Genomic DNA, 16,752 nt, shown 5'->3' on the forward strand with positions numbered 1-16,752 from the left:
TTTCAAAATCTTTTTCAAAATCTTTTTCAAAAATCAAATCTTTTTCAAACTTCTTAGTTATTTTCGAAAATTCAAAAAAATATTTTTCAAAAATCTTTTTCTTAATTTTATATCATAATTTTCGAAAATAACAATAAAAATTAATGTTTTGATTCAAAAATTTCAAGTTTGTTACTTACTTGTTAAGAAAGATTCAAACTTTAAGTTCTAGAATCATATCTTGTGATTTCTTATGAATCAAGTCATTAATTGAGATTTTAAAAATCAAATCTTTTTCAAAACTAATTTCTAAAATATCTTCTTATCTTACCTTTTTCAAAAAGTTGGTTTCAAAATATCTTGTCTAACCTCCTAACTTCTTATCTTTTCAAAATTTGTTTCAACTAACTAACTAACTTTTTGTTTGTTTCTTAACTTTTTTCAAAACTACCTAACTAACTCCCTCTCTCTAATTTTCGAAAATATCTTCCCTCTTTTTCAAAAATTTCTTTTTAATTAACTAATTATTCTTATTTTTATTTTTGATTTTAAAAATTTTCGAAAAACACTAACATTTTTCGAAAACCATTTTTGAAAATCACTAACTCTTTTTCAAAAATATTTTTCGAAAATTCTCCCTCTCCCATCTTATTCTATTTATTTATTCATCTACTAACATCTCATCTCACATCTCAACCCTCCTCAAAGTTGTGTTTCTTCCATTATATTACATTCTTTGTCTCCCCCTCTTCTTCTACTCACACAGGGATCCCTATACTGTGGTATAAAGGATCCATATTATTATTATTATTTTTTTTCTGTGCCCTCTTCTTTGTCATATGAGCAGGAGCAAGGACAAGAATATTCTTGTTGAAGCAGATCCAAAACCTGAAAGGACTCTGAAGAGAAAATTAAGAGAAGCTAAATTACAACAATCCAGAGATAACCTTTCAGAAATTTTCGAACAGGAAGAGGAGATGGCAGCCGAAAATAATAATAATGTAAGGAAGATGCTTGGTGACTTTACTGCACCTAATTCCAATTTACATGGAAGAAGCATCTCCAATCCTGCCATTGGAGAAAACAACTTTGAGCTGAAACCTCAATTAGTTTCTCTGATGCAGCAGAACTGCAAGTTTCATGGACTTCCATCTGAAGATCCTTTTCAGTTCTTAACTGAATTCTTGCAGATATGTGATACTGTTAAGACTAATGGAGTAGATCCTGAAGTCTATAGGCTCATGCTTTTCCCTTTTGCTGTAAGAGACAGAGCTAGATTATGGTTGGATTCTCAACCCAAAGACAGCCTGAACTCTTGGGATAAGCTGGTCACGGCTTTCTTAGCCAAGTACTTTCCTCCTCAAAAGCTGAGCAAGCTTAGAGCTGATGTTCAAACCTTCAGACAGAAAGAAGGTGAATCCCTCTATGAAGCTTGGGAAAGATACAAACAGTTGACCAAAAAGTGTCCTTCTGACATGCTTTCAGAATGGACCATCCTAGATATATTCTATGATGGTTTATCTGAGCTATCAAAGATGTCACTGGACACTTCTGCAGGTGGATCCATTCACCTAAAGAAAATACCTGCAGAAGCTCAAGAACTCATTGACATGGTTGCTAATAACCAGTTCATGTACACTTCTGAAAGGAATCCTGTGAGTAATGGGACGCCTATGAAGAAGAGAGTTCTTGAAGTTGATACTCTGAATGCCATATTGGCTCAGAACAAAATATTGACTCAACAAATCAATATGATTTCTCAGAGTCTGAATGGAATGCAAGCTGCATCCAACAGCACTCAAGAGGCTTCTCCTGAAGAAGAAGCTTATGATCCTGAGAACCCTGCAATAGCAGAGGTAAATTATTTAGGTGAACCTTATGGAAACACCTATAACTCATCATGGAGAAATCATCCAAATTTCTCATGGAAGGATCAAAAGCCTCAACAAGGCTTTAATAATGGTGGAAGAAACAGGTTTAGCAATAATAAACCTTTTCCATCATCCACTCAGCAACAGATAGAGAACTCTGAACAAAATACTTCTAATTTGGCAAACTTAGTCTCTGATCTTGTATAAGGCTACTGTAAGTTTCATGAATGAAACAAGATCTTCCATTAGAAATTTGGAAGCACAAGTGGGCCAGCTGAGTAAAAGGATCACTGAAATCCCTCCCAGTACTCTCCCAAGCAATACAGAAGAGAACCCAAAAGGAGAGTGCAAGGCCATTGACATAAGCACCATGGCCGAACCTACAAGGGGAGTGGAGGACGCAAATCCCATGGAGGAAGACCTCCTGGGACGTCCAGTGATCAATAAGGAGTTTCCCTCTGAGGAACCAAAGGACTCTGAGGCTCATCTAGAGACCATAGAGATTCCATTGAACCTCCTTATGCCCTTCATGAGCTCTGATGAGTATTCCTCTTCTGAAGAAAATGAGGATGTTACTGAAGAGCAAACTGCCAAGTTTCTTGGTGCAATCATGAAGCTGAATGCCAAATTATTTGGCATTGATACTTGGGAAGTTGAACCTCCCTTGTTCATCAATGAACTAAGTGATCTGGATCAACTGACATTGCCTCAGAAGAGACAGGATCCTAGAAAGTTCATAATACCTTGTACTATAGGCACCATGATCTTTAAGGCTCTGTGTGACCTTGGTTCATGGATAAACCTCATGCCCCTCTCTGTAATAGAGAAACTGGGAATCTATAGGGTGCAAGCTGCTAAAATCTCATTAGAGATGGCAGACAATTCAAGAAAACAGGCATATGGACAAGTAGAGGACGTATTAGTAAAGGTTGAAGGCCTTTACATCCCTGTTGATTTCATAGTCCTGGATACTGGAAAGGAAGAGGATGAATCCATCATCCTAGGAAGACCTTTTCTGGCCACAGCAAGAGCTGTGATTGATGTTGACAGAGGTGAAATAGTCCTTCAATGGAATGAGGACTCCCTTGTGTTTAAAACTCAAGGATCTCCCTCTGCAACCATGGAGAGGAAGCAGAAAAAGCTTCTCTCAAAGCAGAGTCAACCAGAGCCCCCACAGTCAAACTCTAAGTTTGGTGTTGGGAGGCCACAACCAAACTCTAAGTTTGGTGTTGAACTCCCATATCCAAACTCTAAGTTTGGTGTTGGAGAGTCTCAACAAAGCTCTGCACATCTGTGAGGCTCCATGAGAGCCCACTGTCAAGCTATTGACATTAAAGAAGCGCTTGTTGGGAGGCAACCCAATTTTTATTTATCTAACTATATTTTTCTTAGTTATATGTCTTTATAGGTTCATGATCATGTGGAGTCACAAAATAAATATAAAAATTGAAAACGGAGTCAAAAATAGCAGAAGAAAAATCACACCCTGGAGGAGCATCTGCCTGGCGTTCAACGCCAGAACAAAGCATGGTTCTGGCGCTGAATGCCCAAAATGGGCAGCTTCTGGGCGCTGAACGCCAGAACAGGCATGGTTCTAGCGTTCAACGCCATAAATGGCACACAAATGGGCGTTGAACGCCCAAAATGGCCACCAACCTGGCGCTGAACGCCCAGAGTTGTGTACAAGGGCATTTTACATGCCTAAATTGGTGCAGGGATGTAAATGCCTTGACACGTCAGGATCTGTGGACCCCACAGGATCATCTCAGGATCTGTGGACCCCACAGGATCATCTCAGGATCTGTGGACCCCACAGGATCCCCACCTACCTCATCATCTCTCTTCCCATTCATGATCATCCCTTCTGTTTTCCATTTACCACTCACATCCATACACCCACTACCTTCAAAATTCAACATCTCTCTCCCACCCAAACCACCCATATGGCCGAAACCTTTCCCCCCTCCCTTCCCTATATAAAGCCCTCCATTCTTCATCAAATTCACACAACACACCCCTCTACACCCTTCTTGGCCGAAAATACTTCCCACTCTCCCTCTCCTCCATTTCTTCTTCTTCTTCTTCATCTATTCTTTCTTTTATTGCTCGAGGGAGAGCAAAACTCTAAGTTTGGTGTGGTAAAAGCATAAGCTTTTTGTTTTTCCATTACCATTGATGGCACCTAAGACCGGAGAATCCTCTAGAAAGGGGAAAGGGAAGACAAAAGCTTCCACATCCGAGTTATGGGAGATGCAAAGGTTCATCTCCAAAGCCCATCAAGACCACTTCTATGATGTTGTGGCCAAGAAGAAGATGATCCCTGAGGTCCCTTTCAAACTCAAAAGAAATGAGTATCCGGAGATCCGACATGAAATTCAAAGAAGAGGTTGGGAAGTTCTAACAAATCCCATCCAACAAGTCGGCATCCTAATGGTTCAAGAGTTCTATGCCAATGCATGGAACACAAAGAACCATGATCAAAGTAAGAACCCGGATCCAAAGAACTATGTTACAATGGTTCGGGGGAAATACTTTGATTTTAGTCCGAAAAATGTGAGGTTGGCATTCAACTTGCCAAACATGGAAGAGAACGCACGCCCCTACACAAGGAGAGTCAACTTTGATCAAAGGTTGGACCAAGTCCTTATGGACATATGTGTAGAAGGAGCTCAATGGAAGGTTGACTCCAAAGGCAAGCCGGTTCAACTAAGAAGATTGGACCTCAAGCCTGTAGCTAGAGGATGGTTGGAGTTCATTCAATGCTCAATCATTCCCACTAGCAATCGGTCTGAAGTTACTATAGACCGGGCCATCATGATCCATAGCATCATGATTGGAGAAGAGGTGGAAGTTCATGAGATTATACCTCAAGAACTCTACAAGGTGGCTAACAAGTCCTCCACCATGGCAAGGTTAGCCTTTCCTCACCTCATTTGCCACCTATGCAATTCGGCTGGGATTGACATAGAGGGAGATATCCTAATCAAAGAGGACAAGCCCATCACTAAGAAAAAGATGGAGCAAGCAAGAGAGCTCACTCATGGAGCTCAAGAGGCGTATGAAGCTCATCACCATGAGATCCCGGAGATGCCTCAAATGCACTTTCCTCCACAAAACTATTGGGAGCAAATCAACACCTCCCTAGGAGAATTGAGTTCCAATATGGGACAACTAAGGGTGGAACATCAAGAGCACTCCATCATGCTTCATGAAATAAGAGAAGATCAAAAAGCAATGAGGGAGGAGCAACAAAGACAAGGAAGAGACATAGAAGAGCTCAAGGACATCATTGGTTCCTCAAGAAGGAAACGCCACCATCACTAAGGTGGATTCATTCCTTGTTCTTATTTCTTCTGTTTTTCGTTTTCTATGTTATGTGCTTATCTATGTTTGTGTCTTCATTACATGATCATTAGTAGTTAGTAACTTTGTCTTAAAGTTATAAATGTCCTATGAATCCATCACCTCTCTTAAATGAAAAATGTTTTAATTCAAAAGAACAAGAAGTACATGAGTTTCGAATTTATTCTTGAACTTAGCTTAATTATATTGATGTGGCGACAATGCTTCTTGTTTTCTGAATGTATGCTTGAACAGTGTATATGTCTTTTGAAGTTGTTGTTTAAGAATGTTAAATATGTTGGCTCTTGAAAGAATGATGACTAGGAGACATGTTATTTGATAATCTGAAAAATCATAAAAATGATTCTTGAAGCAAGAAAAAGCAGCAAAGAACAAAGCTTGCAGAAAAAAAAAACAAAAAAAAACAAAAAACAAAAAATAGGCGAAAAAATATAGAAAGAAAAAAAAAAGAAAAAGCAAGCAGAAAAAGCCAAAGCTCTTAAAACCAAGAGGCAAGAGCAAAAAGCCAATAACCCTTAAAACCAAAAGGCAAGGGCAAATAAAAAGGATCCCAAGGCTTTGAGCATCAGTGGATAGGAGGGCCTAAAGGAATAACATCCTGGTCTAAGCGGCTAAACCAAGCTGTCCCTAACCATGTGCTTGTGGCGTGTAGGTGTCAAGTGAAAACTTGAGACTGAGCGGTTAAGGTCAAGGTCCAAAGCAAAAAAAGAGTGTGCTTAAGAACCCTGGACACCTCTAATTGGGGACTTTAGCAAAGCTGAGTCACAATCTGAAAAGGTTCACCCAATTATGTGTCTGTGGCATTTATGTATCCGGTAGTAATACTGGAAAACAAAGTGCTTAGGGCCACGGCCAAGACTCATGAAATAGCTGTGTTCAAGAATCATCATACTGAACTAGGAGAATCAATAACACTATCTGAACTCTGAGTACCTATAGATGCCAATCATTCTGAACCTCAATGGATAAAGTGAAATGCCAAAACTATTCAAGAGGCAAAAAGCTATAAGTCCCGCTCATATGATTGGAGCTATGTTTCATTGACAGTTTGGAATTTATAGTATATTCTCTTCTTTTTATCCTATTTGATTTTCAGTTGCTTGGGGACAAGCAACAATTTAAGTTTGGTGTTGTGATGAGCGGATAATTTATACGCTTTTTGACATTGTTTTTGGTATGTTTTTAGTAGGATCTAGTTACTTTTAGGGATGTTTTCATTAGTTTTTATGTTAAATTCACATTTCTGGACTTTACTATGAGTTTGTGTGTTTTTCTGTGATTTCAGGTATTTTCTGGCTGAAATGGAGGGACTTGAGCAAAAATCAGATTCAGAGGTTGAAGAAGGACTGCTGATGCTGTTGGATTCTGACCTCCCTGCACTCAAAGTGGATTTTCTGGAGCTACAGAACTCAAAATGGCGCGCTTCTAATTGCGTTGGAGAGTAGACATCCAGGGCTTTCCATCAATATATAATAGTCCATACTTTGGCCAAGAATAGATGATGTAAACTGGCGTTCAACGCCAGCTTTCTGCCCAAATCTGGCGTCCAGCGCCAGAAAAGGATCCAAAACCAGAGTTGAATGCCCAAACTGGCACAAATGCTGGCGTTCAACTCCAAGAAGGACCTCTACACATGTAACACTCAAGCTCAGCCCAAGCACACACCAAGTGGGCCCCGAAAGTGGATTTATGCATCAATTACTTACTCATGTAAACCCTAGTAGCTAGTTTTTTATAAATAGGACCGTTTACTATTGTATTAGACATCTTTTGAACGATCTTTGAATCTTGAGAATCTTTGGACGCCTGGTTCTTAGATCAGAGGGGCTGGCCATTCGACCACGCCTGGCCCTTTCACTTATGTATTTTCAACGGTAGAGTTTCTGCACTCCATAGATTAAGGTGTGGACCTCTGCTGTTCCTCAAAGATTAATGCAAAATACTACTGTTTTCTAGTCAATTCATCTTATTTCGCTTCTAAGATATTCATTCGTACTTCAATCTGAATGTGATGAACGTGACAATCATCATCATTCCCTATGAACGCGTGCCTGACAACCACTTCCGTTCTACCTTCGACTGAATGAATATCTCTTAGATCTCTTAATCAGAATCTTCGTGGCGTAAGCTAGAATGATGGCGGCATTCAAGAGAATCCGGAAAGTCTAAACCTTGTCTGTGGTATTCCGAGTAGGATTCAATGAATGAATGACTGTGACGAGCTCCAAACTCGCGATTGCAGGGCGTTAGTGACAGACGTAAAAGGATAGTAAATCCTATTCCAGCATGATCGAGAACCGATAGATGAATAGCCGTGCCGTGACAGGGTGCGTTGACCATTTTCACTGAGAGGATAAGATGAAGCCATTGACAAGGGTGATGCCTCCAGACGATTAGCCGTGCCGTGACAGGGCATTGGATCATTTTCCCGAGAGATGACCGAAAGTAGCCATTGACAGTGGTGATGTATCACATAAAGCCAGCCATGGAAAGGAGTAAGACTGATTGGATGAAGATAGCAGGAAAGCAGAGGTTCAGAGGAACGAAAGCATCTCCATTCGCTTATCTGAAATTCCTACCAATGAATTACATAAGTATTTCTATCCCTATTTTATTATATTAAATTCGAAAACACCATTATCAATTTATATCCGCCTAACTAAGATTTGCAAGGTGACCATAGCTTGCTTCATACCAACAATCTCTGTGGGATTCGACCCTTACTCACGTAAGGTATTACTTGGACGACCCAGTGCACTTGCTGGTCAGTTACACGGAGTTATGAACTGTGGTTTTGGCATCATGTTTTTGGCGCCATTTCCAGGAAAAGAAAGAGCAATGAACTTTACATAATTAAAGTGTAATCACGATTCCGCGTACTAGTTTTCCCAACCACTTCTGTAGGAAATAAACCTGCAGCAACCAAGGTTGAGGAGTACAAAGCCAAGATACCTTATCCTCAAAAACTCCGCCAAGAGGAGCAGGATAAGCAATTTGCTCGCTTTGCAGACTATCTCAGGACTCTTGAAATAAAGATTCCGTTTACAGAGGCACTTGAGCAAATACCCTCTTATGCCAAGTTCATGAAAGATATCTTGAGTCATAAGAAGGATTGGAGAGAAACTGAAAGAGTTCTCCTCACTGAAGAACGCAGTGCAGTCATTCTGAAAAGCTTCCCAAAAAAGCTTAAAGATCCCGGGAGCTTTATGATACCATGCATATTAGAGGGTAATTGCACCAAGACAGCTTTATGTGATCTTGAGGCAAGCATCACCCTAATCCCTGCATCTACTATCAGAAAGCTTGGCTTGACTGAAGAGGTCAAACCAACCCGGATCTGTCTTCAACTTGCTGATGGCTCTATTAAATACCCATCAGGCATAATTGAGGACATGATTGTCAAGGTTGGGCCATTTGCCTTCCCTACTGACTTTGTAGTGCTGGAAATAGAGAAGCACAAGAGTGCAACTCTCATTCTAGGAAGACCATTCCTAGCAACTGGACGAACCCTCATTGACGTCCAAAAAGGGGAGATAACCCTGAGAGTCAATGAGGATGAGTTTAAGTTGAATGTTGTCAAAGCTATGCAACATCCAGACACCTCAGACGATTGCCTTAGCATTGATATTATTGACTCTTTAGTGGAAGAGGTCAATATGACTGAGAGTCTCGAATCAGAGCTAGAGGACAATTTTAAAGATGTTCAGCCTGATCTGAAGGATTCAGAGGAATTGAAAGAGCCTCTGAAACTTCCTCAGGAGGAGGAAAAACCTCCTAAACCCGAGCTCAAACCATTACCACCATCCCTGAAATATGTATTTTTGGGAGAAGGTGACACTTTTCCGGTGATCATAAGCTCTGCTTTAAATCCCCGGGAAGAGGAAGCACTACTTCAAGTGCTAAGAACACACAAGACAGCTCTTGGGTGGTCCATAAGTGACCTTAAGGGCATCAACCCAGCAAGATGCATGCACAAGATCCTATTGGAGGATGATGCTAAGCCAGTGGTTCAACCACAGAGGCGGCTAAATCTAGCCATGAAGGAAGTGGTGCAGAAAGAGGTCACTAAGTTACTAGAGGCTGGGATTATTTATCCTATTTCTGATAGCCCCTGGGTGAGTCCTGTCCATGTTGTCCCTAAGAAGGGAGGTATAACAGTGGTTCATAATGAAAAAAATGAACTGGTTCCTACAAGAACAGTTACAGGGTGGCGTATGTGTATTGACTACAGAAGGCTCAATACAGCCACCAGGAAGGATCACTTCCCTTTACCATTCATAGACCAGATGCTAGAAAGACTAGCAGGTCATGAATACTACTGATTTTTGGATGGCTATTCAGGTTACAACCAAATTGCAGTAGATCCTCATGACCAAGAGAAAACAACATTCACATGTCCATTTGGAGTATTTGCATACAGAAGAATGCCTTTTGGTCTATGCAATGCACCTGCAACCTTTCAAAGGTGCATGCTCTCTATCTTCTCTGATATGGTAGAGAAATTTCTGGAAGTCTTCATGGATGACTTCTCAGTATTTGGAGACTCATTTAGCTCCTGTCTTAACCATCTAGCACTTGTTCTGAAAAGATGCCAAGAGACTAACCTGGTTCTAAATTGGGAAAAATGTCACTTTATGGTGACTGAAGGAATTGTCCTTGGGCATAAAATTTCGAACAAGGGAATAGAGGTGGATCAAGCTAAGGTAGAGGTAATTGAAAAATTACCACCACCCACCAATGTTAAGGCAATCAGAAGCTTTCTGGGGCATGCAGGATTCTATATGAGGTTAATAAAGGATTTTTCAAAAATTGCAAAACCTCTGAGCAATCTGCTAGCTGCTGACACGCCATTTATGTTTGACACAGAGTGTCTGCAGGCGTTTGAAACTCTGAAAGCTAAGCTGGTCACAGCACCAGTTATTTCTGCACCAGATTGGACATTACCATTTGAACTAATGTGTAATGCCAGTGACCATGCCATTGGTGCAGTACTGGGACAGAGGCATAACAAGCTTCTGCATGTCATTCATTATGCTAGCCGCATTTTAAATGATGCCCAGAAAAATTACACAACCACAGAAAAAGAGCTGCTTGCAGTGGTTTATGCCATTGACAAGTTTAGATCATACTTAGGCTGGGTTTGGTAAAGCTTTTTCAAGAGGAGCTTGTGCTTTTAAAAAGTACAAGCACGTCTTTTTGCGTTTGGTAAATTAAAAAGCCCAAGTGCTTGTGCTTGCAGCTTTTAAAAGTTAGGGGTGCTTTTGAAAGCACCTAGGAGGGAGCTTTTCAAAGCTGGCTTATGCTTACCAAATTTTTTTCATTTTCTCGCACATATTTCCCACTATTATATTGCTATTGAAATTCTCGTATATTTCTAACTTCTCATCCTAACCTTCACAAATTCTAACACAATCTTTGTATATTTTTTATTTTTGAACCTAATCTTTACAAATTTTAACACTATTATATTTTTTATTTTTGAACCTAAATTTTTATATTTTGTCAGTAGATCTATTATGTTTGTTTATTTTTTTCTGTTCTTTGAAACGGGAAGAGGTTGATCTGATTTATGAAAACCAATCATAAAATTTTTTTTGCATGAACATTAGTCAAAATTATAATAACAACATGTATATACATATGTAAATATAGATATATAATCATAAGAGTAGTTTATTTGAGATATGTGTCCTATTTTTTGTGATCTTTAAAGGTGAACCAATATATATAGGTGGGTAATGGACGTACCCAGTACTAACATTAGATTACATACAAATTTTATGATACTTATATAAAATTTTAAAGTTAAAAATTAAAGAATTTATTTATTATATTTATGTTTATTATGAATTTTTTATTTTAACATTATTTTATTTTAAAATATTATATAAAATTTTAAAGAATTTGAAAAAAGAAATTATTTTTTGTTATAAACATGTTTATTATAATTTTTTCAACTTTTAAAAGCTATTTTACCAAATACAATTGTGGTGCTTGTACTTATTAAAAGTCATTTTTAATTTGATTTTACCAAACGCACGTGCTGCAGCTTTTAAAAAGCTGTCTTTTAAAAGACAACTTTCATAAGCTACTTTTGAAAAGCAAAAGATTTACCAAACCCAGCCTTAGTAGGATCAAAAGTGATTGTGTACACTGACCATGCTGCTCTTAAATATCTACTCACAAAGCTGGATTCAAAGCCCAGGCTCATAAGATGGGTGTTGCTTCTGCAAGAGTTTGATATAGAAATAAGAGACAGAAAAGGGACAGAGAATCAAGTAGCTGATCACCTATCCCGGATAGAATTAGTAGCAGGAGCATCCCTGCCTCCTACTGGGATCTCTGAAACCTTTCTGGATGAGCAATTGTTTGCTATTCAGGAAGCTCTGTGGTTTGCAGACATTGCAAACTATAAGACACAAGGTTCTCCTTCTGTAACCATGGAGAGGAAGCGTGAAAAGCTTCTCTCAATACAGAGTCAAACAAAACCCCCACATTCAAACTCTAAGTTTGGTGTTGGGAGGCCACAACCAAACTCTAAGTTTGGTGTTGGGAGGTTCCAACCTTGCTCTAATTATCTGTGAGGCTCCATGAGAGCTCACTGTCAAGCTATTGACATTAAAGAAGCGCTTGTTGGGAGGCAACCCAATGTTATTTAATCATATCTATTTTATTTTCTTTTTGTTATTTCGTGATTTATTAGGTTGATGATCATGTGAAGTCACAAATACATCTGAAAAATCAAAAATAGAATGAAAAACAGCATTGAAAACAGCACTCCCTGGAGGAGAGTAGTCTGGCATTTAAACGCCAGAAACAAGCATCTGTCTAGCATTTAACGCCAGAAACAAGCACCAAGCTGGCGTTTAACGCCAGAAACAAGCATCTGCCTGGCGTTAAACGCCAGAAACAGGCTACATTTGGGCGTTTAACGCCAGAAACAAGTAGCAGTCTGGCGTTAAACACCAGGATTGCACAGCAAGGGCATTTTACACGCCTAATTGGAGTAGGGATGTTAAGTCTTTGACCCCACTTGATCTGTGGACCCCACAGGATCCCCACCTACCTCACCATTCCAATTCAAACCATTTCCCTCCCATACCCACCCATTCACACTTCTCCTTCAACTCCTTTCTATCTTCTTGTGCTCGAGGATGAGCAAACCTTTTAAATTTGGTGTGGAAAAAAGCGTTGCTTTTTGTTTTTCCATAACCATTTATGGCACCTAAGGCCGGAGAGACCTCTAGAAAGAGGAAAACCACCTCCGAGTCATGAGAGATGGAGAGGTTCATCTCAAGGATCCATAGTTCAGTGGTAGAGCATTTGACTGCAGATCAAAGAGCTATGAGGGAGGAGCAACAAAGACAAGAAAGAGACATAGAGGAGCTCAAAAGCACCATTGGTTCTTCAAGAAGAGGAAGATGCCACCCTCATTAAGGTGGACCCTTTCCTTAATCTCCTTGTTCTTATTTTCCTATTTTTCATTTACTATGCTTCATGTTTAATCATGTTTGTGTCTTTACTATATGATCACTAGTATCTAAGTGTCTATGTCTTAAAGATATGAATGTCCTATGAATCCATCACCTTTCTTAAATGAAAATTGTTTTTTGAAAAAGAAAAAGAAGTACATGAATTTCAAATTTTAAAATAGTTTAATTATTTTGATGTGGTGGTAATACTTTTTGTTTTCTGAATGAATGCTTGAACAATGCATATGTCTTTTGAATTTGTTGTTTATGAATGTTAAAGTTGTTGGCTCTTGAAAGAATGATGAAAAAGGAGAAATGTTATTTGATAATCTAAAAAATCATAAAAATGATTCTTGAAGCAAGAAAAAGCAGTGAAGAACAAAGCTTGTAGAAAAAAAATGCGAAAAAAAAAGAGCAAGAAAAAGAAAAAAAGCAAGCAGAAAAAGCCAAAAGCTCTTTAAACCAAAAGGCAAGAGCAAAAAGCCAATAGCCCTTAAAACCAAAAGGCAAGGGTAATAAAAAGGATCCAAGGCATTGAGCATTAGTGGATAGGAGGGCCTAGAGGAATAAAATCCTGGCCTAAGTGGCTAAACCAAGCTGTCCCTAACCATGTGCTTGTGGCGTGAAGGTGTCAAGTGAAAACTTGAGACTGAGTGGTTAAAGTCAAGGTCCAAAGCAAAAATAGAGTGTGCTTAAGAACCCTGGACACCTCTAATTAGGGACTTTAGCAAAGCTGAGTCACAATCTGAAAAGGTTCACCCAGTTATGTGTCTGTGGCATGTATGTATCCGGTGGTAATACTGGAAAACAGAGTGCTTAGGGCCACGGCCAAGACTCATAAAATAGCTGTGTTCAAGAATCAACATACTGAACTAGGAGAATCAATAACACTATCTGAATTCTGAGTTCCTATATATGCCAATCATTCTGAACTTCAAAAGATAAAGTGAGATGCCAAAACTGTTCAGAAGCAAAAAGCTAATAGTCCCGCTCATCTAATTAAGACTGATCTTCATAGATGTTTTTGGAATTCATTGTATATTCGCTTCTTTTTATCCTACTTTGTTTTTAGTTGCTTGGGGACAAGCAACAATTTAAGTTTGGTGTTGTGATGAGCGGATAATTTATACGCTTTTTGGCATTGTTTTTAGGTAGTTTTTAATATGTTTTAGTCACTTTTTATTATATTTTTATTAGTTTTTGGATAAAAATCACAATTCTGGACTTTACTATGAGTTTGTGTGTTTTTCTGTGATTTCAGGTATTTTCTGGCTGAAATTGAGGGAGCTGAGCAAAAATCTGATTCAGGCTGAAAAAGGACTGCTGATGCTGTTGGATTCTGACCTCTCTGCACTCAGAATGGATTTTCTAGAGCTACAAAAGTCCAATTGGCGCGCTTCTAATTGCGTTGGAAGGTAGACATCCAGGGCTTTCCAGCAATATATAATAGTTCATACTTTGCTCAAGGATAGATGACGTAAACTGGCGTTCAACGCCAGTTCCATGCTGCAATCTGGCGTTCAGCGCCAGAAACAGGTTACAAGTTGGAGTTCAACGCCAGAAACAGGTTACAACCTAGTGTTCAACTCCAGAAACAGCCCAGGCACGTGAGAAGCTTAAGTTTCAGCCCCAGCACACACTAAGTAGGCCCCAGAAGTGGATTTCTGCAATATCTATCATAGTTTACTCATTTTCTGTAAACCTAGGTTACTAGTTTAGTATTTAATCAGCTTTTAGAAATTTATTTTGTATCTCATGACATTTTAGATCTGAACTTTGTACTCTTTGATGGCATGAGTCTCTAAACTCCATTGTTGGGGGTGAGGAGCTCTGCTGTAGCTCGATGAATTAATGCAATTACTTCTAATTTCTATTCAAACACGCTTGTTCCTATCTAAGATGTTCATTCGCGCTTCACTATGAAGAAGGTGATGATCCGTGACACTCATCACCTTCCTCAATCCATGAACGTGTGTATGACAACCACCTCTGTTCTATATTAGATTGAATGAGTATCTCTTAGATTTCGTAATCAGAATCTTCGTGGTATAAGCTAGGATCCATTGGCAGCATTCTTGAGAATTCGGAAAGTCTAAACCTTGTCTGTGGTATTCCGAGTAGGATTCAAGGATTGAATGTTTGTGACGGGCTTCAAACTCGCGATTGTTGGGCGTAGTGACAGACGCAAAAGAATCAAGTGATTCTATTCCGACATGATCGAGAATCAACAGATGATTAGCTGTGCTGTGACAGAGCATTTGGACCATTTTCACTGAGAGGACGGGAAGTAGCCATTGACAACGGTGACACCTTACATACAACTTGCCATGGAAGGAGCCTTGCATGTGTGAAGAGGAGTACAAGAGAAAAGCTGAAATAAAGAGGACAAAGCATCTCCAAAACCCCAACATATTCTCCATTATTGAGTAACAAGTATTTATTTTATGCCCTTTGACTTTTTACAATTAAAACTAAAAATTATTATTGATATTATATCCTGACTAAGAGTTACAAGATAACCATAGCTTGCTTCAAGCCAACAATCTCCGTGGGATTCGACCCTTACTCACGTAAGGTATTACTTGGACGACCCAGTGCACTTGCTGGTTAGTTGTGCGGAATTACATAGTGTAAAGTAATTTTCGTGCACCAAGTCATTGATAAGAAGTAGATCAAATTTTAAATTCTCAATACGGCTTAAATGATCCGCAGCCAAGTTTTGAGATCCACTCCGGTCCCTAATCTCAATGTTGAATTCTTACAAAAGCAAGATCCAACGTATGAGTCTAGGCTTTGACTCATTCTTTGTCAATAAGTACTTTAAAGCTACATGATCCGTGTATACCACTATCTTTGACCCTAGCAAATAAGATCTGAATTTATCAAAAGCATGAACAATAGCTAGGAGTTCCTTTTCAGTTGTGGTATAGTTGGATTGTGCTGCATCCAGTGTTTTAGAAGAGTAAGCAATGACATAAGGGAGTTTACCATCGCGCTGTGCAAGTGCAGCACCTACAGCATGGTTTGACGCATCGCACATTCTCTCAAATGGCAACGTCCAGTTGGGGCCTCGCACAATCGGTGCCGTGGTGAGAACTCTCCTTAGCTCTTCAAAAGCTTTCACACATTCACTGTCAAACTCAAAATCCACATCTTTTTGGAGTAGGCACGACAATGGCAAAGAAATCTTGCTGAAATCTTTGATAAAGCCCCTATAGAATCCTGCATGTCCTAAAAACGAGCGGACCTCCCTCACAGATGAGGGGTGAGGTAAAGTGGTGATAACATCGACCTTGGCTGGGTCTACAGAAATGCCTTCATGAGATACTACATGTCCTAACACGATACCTTGTCTTACCATAAAGTGACATTTTTCAAAATTCAAGACAAGGTTAGTGTCAACCCATCTAGCCAAGACCTTGGCCAAGTTCTCTAAGCAATAATCAAATGAAGTACCATAAATACTGAAGTCATCCATAAAGACTTACAGACAATTCTCCATTAGATCGGAAAAGACACTCGTCATGCACTGCTGAAAAGTAGCAAGTGCATTGCATAGTCCAAATGGCATCCTTTTATAAGCAAAGGTGCCAAATGGACAAGTAAATGTGGTCTTTTCCTGATCTTCAGGGGCAATGTGAATCTGGAAATAACCAGTGAATCCATCAAGAAAACAATAATGGGACTTGCCTGCCAAACGGTCCAACATCTGATCGATAAAGGGCAAAGGGTAGTGGTTCTTTCTTGTAGCGGCTTTCAATCTTCTATAATCAATGCACGCTCACCACGCATTTTGTACTCTTTTAGTGACCACTTCACCATCATTCTTTTTAACCGCAGTGATGCCCGACTTCTTGGGAACAACCTGGACCAGGCTCACCCATTCACTGTCAGAAATTGGGTATATGATATCCGCATCAAGTAATCTTGTGATCTCTTTCTTTACCATATCTAGGATATTTAGGTTGAGCCTTCTTTGCGGTTGCCTAACCGGCCTAGCTCTCTCTTGGAGAAATATCCGATGCATGCACTTGCAAGGGTCAATCCCCACAATATCAGCTAGGCTC

General features: G+C 39.4%; 1 non-coding gene across 1 annotated transcript; it reads right to left on the bottom strand.

Annotated features, from left to right (window-relative positions):
* Positions 1–1,352: 1,352 nt before the first annotated feature.
* On the bottom strand, positions 1,353–1,460 carry LOC148545177 (small nucleolar RNA R71). Its single transcript, XR_015900721.1, has one exon. It is a non-coding gene; the product is annotated as a small nucleolar RNA R71 (small nucleolar RNA).
* Positions 1,461–16,752: the final 15,292 nt, after the last annotated feature.

The sequence above is a fragment of the Arachis ipaensis genome, chromosome B9 (genome assembly GCF_059453495.1).
Source record: "Arachis ipaensis isolate K30076 ecotype BB chromosome B9, ASM5945349v1, whole genome shotgun sequence".
NCBI lineage: Eukaryota > Viridiplantae > Streptophyta > Magnoliopsida > Fabales > Fabaceae > Arachis > Arachis ipaensis.